Genomic DNA, 6716 nt, shown 5'->3' with positions numbered 1-6716 from the left:
TTTTGAATACTATTCTAGTTTCTATGGGCAACCAGTGAAGCTGTTGAAGGACTGGGGTGATATGTTCCCTGGAGGGGGTACGAGTTACTATACGAGCTGCAGCGTTCTGAAGGAGTTGGAGTTTATGGAGGGACTTGTTAGGGAGACCAAAAAGAAGAGAGTTACAATAATCAATCCTAGAAGTGACGAGGCTATGAACAAGTATGGCAGCAGTATGGGGAGTGAGGAAGGGACGGAGTCGGTTTATGTTGCGCAGGTGGAAGTATGCATACCGGGTGATATGATTAATGTGTGACTGAAATGAAAGGGTACTATCTAGGATGACGCCTGGGTGGAGGGGTCTATAGCAGAATTATCAATATTGATGGAGGAACTGTGGGATTTAGTTAGAGTGGAAATTGTACCAACGAGTAGAACTTCAGTTTTATTGCTATTGAGTTTGAGAAAGTTAGAGGAGAACCATGACTTAATCTCCATTAGACAGTCTGAAAGGGAAGATTGTGGAAAGGAGCAGCTAGGTTTGGAGGAGATATAGAGTTGGGCGTCATCAGCGTAACAGTGAAAAATGATATAAAATTTCCTAAATATGTGGCCGAGTGGTAGTATGTAAATAATGAGTAAAAGAGGCCCCTGTCACGCCCATGGGGGTGGGGTCAAGCAGGTGCAACACCTCAGCTAAGGATTAGGTCTTCCTTAACTCTTCCATTGTCGCCGCCTAGTGGTTCGGACGCATACGTCCAAATTTTCAATAACAAAAAAAAATGACGTTCAATAAAAGAAACAAATGTATCAAATCAACCAAAAACGGCTTGTTACACTACAAAAAACCTTTCAGATAATATCTGTAGAAAGTTGCGCAATTTTTGTGCCATGGTTTTTTTGTAACAAGTAAAAATAAAATGACCATGGTAGCCATCTTTAAACGGGTCGAGTGTCAGGAAGTAAAATATAAGTGTTAATAAAATGAAAACTAAGCACTTCAAACTATTTCTTTCACGGCCAATAATTCATAAACCGTCATAGTATTAAGACAAAACACGCATTTTTCCATAAATATGACTGTAATGCTCTGAAATAGCTTGCTCACTCATCGCGGAAAAATGTCAGTCGGCATTCTGTACATTCGTGCAATGTTTATTATCTTCGGAGTTTTAGAAGAAAACCAATGAATAAAATGACAAAGTTCCCCTCGTTTGAAAGCTTGATCTCTTATGTACATAAATCAATCACTGTAATCCTTCATTGTCAAGTATTTTTTCAGATATATGCTCTGCTTCCCTGCTAGCACATTATTTTTTTTTTACGCACTGAACCTTTGCCCATGGTTATGTTTCACCATAATAAACTTTTTACATGAACATCAAATTACAGTGTCATTTGCTTCATCCAATAGAGGTGTGTCTAAGGTTTGCAAAATGGTATGGGATGTGCTGATTGGGCATTGTTTTTCGCGCTGGGGACATGAATGCGCAACTTATTATCTGCAGGTGCAGTATTTGTGGGAGTGTCTCGATTACGCATTGCGCACGTAGTCTCCGTGAGTTTACCCAGTTATTTTCGGACAACAACTTTTTTGACTGAAGAAAAATGGCTCGGATGACTTTCACTGTTGAGAAAGCACAGAAGATGATTTTGAAGAGTGGTTCGGGGGAAGAAAGTGTCGCTTTTATCCATTGATTCGATGGAGGAGGACGCTTTTTTGCGCGGAGAGGATGCAACGCTCGACATAAGTACATTTATTTACAGTTTACTCTTTTATTCTATAGATTTTTATAATTCCGTGATTCAGTAAATTACAATTAACATTTGCTTTGGTAACACTTGTATTGTGGTACATTGGGAAAAGTTCCGCATCGCCTTTGTCAAGCTTTGAAGTGTGCAAAGTAATGCAGCGCTTTTGGCTTTCACTTGGGCAAAGTTACGCGGGGCTTTGTTTGGGCAAAGTTATGCGGGGCACTTGTCGGCCTTGTTTGAGCAAAGTTATGTACAGTACTTGTCGGCTTTGTTTGGGCAACATTATGTACGGTACTTGTCGGCTTTGTTTGGGCAAAGTTATGCGGGGCACTTGTCAGCTTTGTTTGGGCAAAGTTATGCGGGGCACTTGTCGGGCTTTGTTTGGGCAAAGTTATGCGGGGCACTTGTCGGGCTTTGTTTGGGCACAGTTATGCGGGGCACTTGTCGGGCTTTGTTTGGGCACAGTTATGCAGGGTTAGGGTTAGAAACAAAATGTTTCTTATGACCCATAAGTGGTAATGCATTTAGAAAGAAAGACGCTATCCCAAAACACTGCTAGTTACACTGCGGCCATTTTGGATAGGTTTTGGATAGGTTTGGCACAAGTCGTGTGAATAAAATATAGATTTTCCTACAAATGTGTGGTGATTTTGTGTGACAAATTGTTACTTATGACCTATAAGTGGTAATGCATTTAGAAAGAAAGACGCTACCCCAAAAAACACTGCTAGTTACACTGTGGCCAGTTTGGATAGGTTTTGGATAGGTTTTGGATAAGTTTGGCACAAGTCGTGTGAATAAAATATAGATTTTCCTACAAATGTGTGGTGATGATGTGTGACAAATTGTTACTTATGACCTATAAGTGGTAATGCATTTAGAAAGAAAGTTGCTACCCCAAAAAACACTGCTAGTTACACTATTGCCATTTTGGATAAGTTTCAGATTAGTTTAGGTTAGGTTTTGGATAGGAAAGGCTCCCAGTTGCACCATTTGCTCTTTCCTCCGTAAAACCTGTTGGGCTGCATCAAATGATATGAAATTGGGCACACATGTAGAAAACAAGTTTGGGAACCAGATTTTTAAAATTGGACCTATTCCATCATGTAGTTTTTGAAATATTTACAAAAATCCAAGACACAAAGACAGGTTTTTGTATTTTTCCAGCTGTTTTTGTTATATTCGCATGTCCATAAATTATACACAGATTATTCATTTCGTTATTGAACTTCCTACAATCAATTGTAAAGGGGTCAACTTTGATTTTAGGTATCAGGCATGTGTCTGTGACTTTTATATCTGAAGTTATAAGGTAATTATTCCAAAGAGGGAAGAAATGCCCCCCCATGCAAGGGGCCCCTGGTGCCCTCCATAGAGTTAAAAGAGGAGCGCAGCCACCTTCCAATCGCAAAGTATTGAGCCGATGCAAAGAAGCCATACCGAGCGTTTTTCTATCTTTTGGCTCCCTGCTCTCCTGTACCTTACCAGTTTGCCTTTCGTAGAAACCTTACCTTTTGTGCCTACCCTCCTCAGTCCAGCTCCCGATCCTGAATCTCCTGCCCTGCTGAGTCCGGCACCCTCTGTCCTTCTCCCCTCGTGTGCTCCTGTCCCGTGTTTCTCCGTCGGATGGACCTTCTGGCTAATGACTCACGCATCCGCACCACGACCACGATCATCGCCTGCCGATTCCAAACCTGTCTGCCCGGTTGCCATCTCTCGAGAAGCTGACTTACCTCGCACAGCCGCTCCAGACTCCCAGACAGTACTTGCCCTGCAGTACTGGATCCGTGTCTCTTTTGCCAGCTCAGTGTGACAGAATACTTTGCCGAAAAATGGATCCAGCGGGGAACCTGGAAACTTGAGTTTCCGCAGTTGAACAACTTCTCGCTTCTCAAGCAGCTCAGGTTCCGCTCCCAGCGTCTCCACCTCGCAGCACCGCTCCCTTACCCATAGCCCTACCTGAACGGTATGACGGAAACCCCGACCAGTGTAAGGGATTCCTGATGCAGGTGGGCATATACGTGGAGGAGCACCCCGAGATCTTTACTACTCCAGGAGTAGAAGTACGTTTCACCATCTCACTGCTGACTGGAAGAGCCCGCGAATGGGCGACGGCACTGTGGGCGGATAGCAGCCCCCTCTTAAGGTCAGGGAGAGAATTTCATCGGGCATTAATGGAAGTGTTCGATCATCCGGCGGGAAGAAGACGGCCAGGGATGTGCCTGCTGGAATTACTGTCAGGGTAACCGGACCGCTGCAGAGTTCTCTTTAGAATTCTGCACCATTGCTGCCGCCCTCAGATGGCCGGATGACTGCCTGCAGATCGTCTTGCATGCTCTCAATCCTGATCTACAAGACGAGCTATCTGCAAGAGGAGAAGCCCCTTCTTTCGAGGAGCTGGTACGCCAAGCAGTGCGGCTGGATAACACCGTGAGGGATCGCCGACGACGAAGGCACCAGGCTGAGAATGCCTGTGCAATAACCGGTCCTGTTGTCGACACGTCCGAGCCCATGCAGATCGGCAGAACACAGGAGAAGAGCCCAAGGAGGATTGTGCCTTTATTGTGGAGTTGCTGGCCATGACCTTCCTACTTGTCCCATTCGGCCTCAACGTGATGACACACCTCTCCTGGTAGGTGTTTTCTCCTTACCTTACTCCTCTCTCACTCAATTCACTGTACCTGTGATCCTGGGGTGGAATGAGAACCGATGTAAGGTGAGAGCACTCATTGACAGTGGAGCAGCGGGGAACTTCTTAGATGCTAATCTGGCAAGCCAGCTGCAGGTTCCCCTCCAAAGGCTGGCATATCCCCTCACGGTGCACGGAGTGACTGGTGAGCGTATGCTGGAAGGAACCATATGCCACCATACTCACCCCTTCAAGATGCAGGTGGGAACCCTTCATACGGAATCAATAGAGATGTTTGTGTTAACCCAGGCTAAGGATCCGCTAATCCTGGGACTTCCCTGCTTAAGGAGACATAATCCATGCTTAGACTGGTGAACAGGGGAAATAATAGCTTGGTCCGAGGGATGTCTGCGTGAATGCATCTCTCTTCCCTGCAAGGCTATAGGTGTGAAGAGCATCGAACCGGAGAATCTTGACCTCGTTCCCGAAGAATATCGGGATTACAAGGATTTTTCAGCCTTCCCCCCCACCGTGACTATGATTGCTCGATTGATCTTCTGGAAGGGGCTCCGTTACCACGAGGTAGATTGTACCCTGTCTCCCTATAGGAACAAGAGTCTTTGGACACGTACATCCGTGAAGGACTGAAACAAGGCATCATCTAGCCCTCTACATCACCGGTAACTGCTGGCTTCTTCTTCATTAAGAAGAAGGATGGGGGCCTCCGACCAGTAATTGATTATCGGGCACTAAACGGGATAGCCGTGAAGAGAAGAGAGCCCCTTCATTTAATCCTGCCAGCCTTGGAGCAGTTACGAGAGGCAGTGATTTTTACGAAGCTGGACTTATGTAGTGCTTATAACCTGGTGAGAATCTGTGAAGGGGACGAGTGGAAAACGTCCTTCATCACCAGTAGGGGTCAATACGAATATGATGCCTTATGGATTAGCTAACAGCCCTTCAATCTTCCAGTCATTCATGAATCGGGTGTTCCATGACATGCTGGATAAGTTCGTTGTGGTGTATATAGATGATATCCTCGTTTACTCCCCCTCCAAGCAGGCACATGTCCTGCATGTGAGGCGGGTTCTGCAGTGACTCCGTGAACACCACCTTTACGCCAAGGGTGAGAAATGCGAGTTCCACCAAATCAAGGTAAAGTTTCTGGGATACGTTATCCAACCCAGTGAGGTGGCCATGGACGAGCAGAAAATCACGGCCATCACAGAGTGGCCACCTCCCTGGACACTAAAAGAACTACAACGTTTCCTGGGCTTTGCTAATTTTTATCGTCGATTCATCAGGAACTACAGTCAAATTGCAGCACCCCTAACATCCCTCACCCGTGGGAAACCGAACCGGATTACGTGGACCTCGGTGGAGGAACAAGCTTTCACCCGCCTGAAGAAAGCCTTCTGCACTGCTCCCATGCTCACTCAACCACGACCAGAGCTGCCGTTCGAGGTGGAGGTGGACGCATCGGAAGCCGGAGTGGGGGCGATTCTGATACAACGTAACCCTGAGACTGGACGCCGTCACCCTTGTGCTTACTATTCCTGCAAATTGACCACTGTTGAATGCTATTACGAGGTGGGTGACCGCGAACTCCTGGCCATCAAGCTAGCCCTGGAGGAATGGTGGCATTGGTTAGAAGGGGCTCGACACCCCTTCATGGTGCTGACGGACCATCGAAATCTGGAGTATCTCCAATCTGCAAAGCGGCTCTCAGCTTGACAGGCCAGATGGGCTCAGTGGTTTTCCCGTTTCACCTTCCGGGTAAGCTACATCCCCGGTAAAAAGAACCTAAAAGCTGATGCTTTATCCATGCAGTTTGAAGCCCCCGAGAGTGAGGACCGAGCCTCTCCCATCCTCAACCTGGCGTGCTTTGTCTCTTCCATCACCTGGGGATTGAAAGAGACCATTCGAATGGAGAATGAGAACCGGACACCTCCTTCAGGGTGCCCGCCTGGACTGTGGTACGTCCCTCGCTCCTATCGCCCAAGTCTTTTACATTGGATTCACTCTCAACTGTGGACGGGTCACCCCGGAATTGCTTCTACTCTACGTGTAGTCTCACGTCGCTATTGGTGGCCTGGTTGGCGCAAGGAGGTAAAAGCTTTCGTGGAGAGCTGTCCTGAATGCGCCAAGTGTAAATCCTCTAACCTCAGTCCTGCAGGCCTCCTTCAACCTCTGCCTATCCCCTCCAGACCCTGGTGCCATATAGTAGTGGATTTCATCACGGACCTCCCTCGCTCCTCTGGTAAGACCGTGATCCTTACCATTGTGGACAGGTTTTCCAAGATGTGTCGCCTGGTCGCCCTCCCGAAGTTGCCTTCTGCAGTAGACCTTTCCG

The sequence above is a fragment of the Paramormyrops kingsleyae genome, chromosome 5, assembly GCF_048594095.1.
Source record: "Paramormyrops kingsleyae isolate MSU_618 chromosome 5, PKINGS_0.4, whole genome shotgun sequence".
Taxonomy (NCBI): domain Eukaryota; kingdom Metazoa; phylum Chordata; class Actinopteri; order Osteoglossiformes; family Mormyridae; genus Paramormyrops; species Paramormyrops kingsleyae.
Note: the sequence above shows the minus strand (reverse complement) of the source record.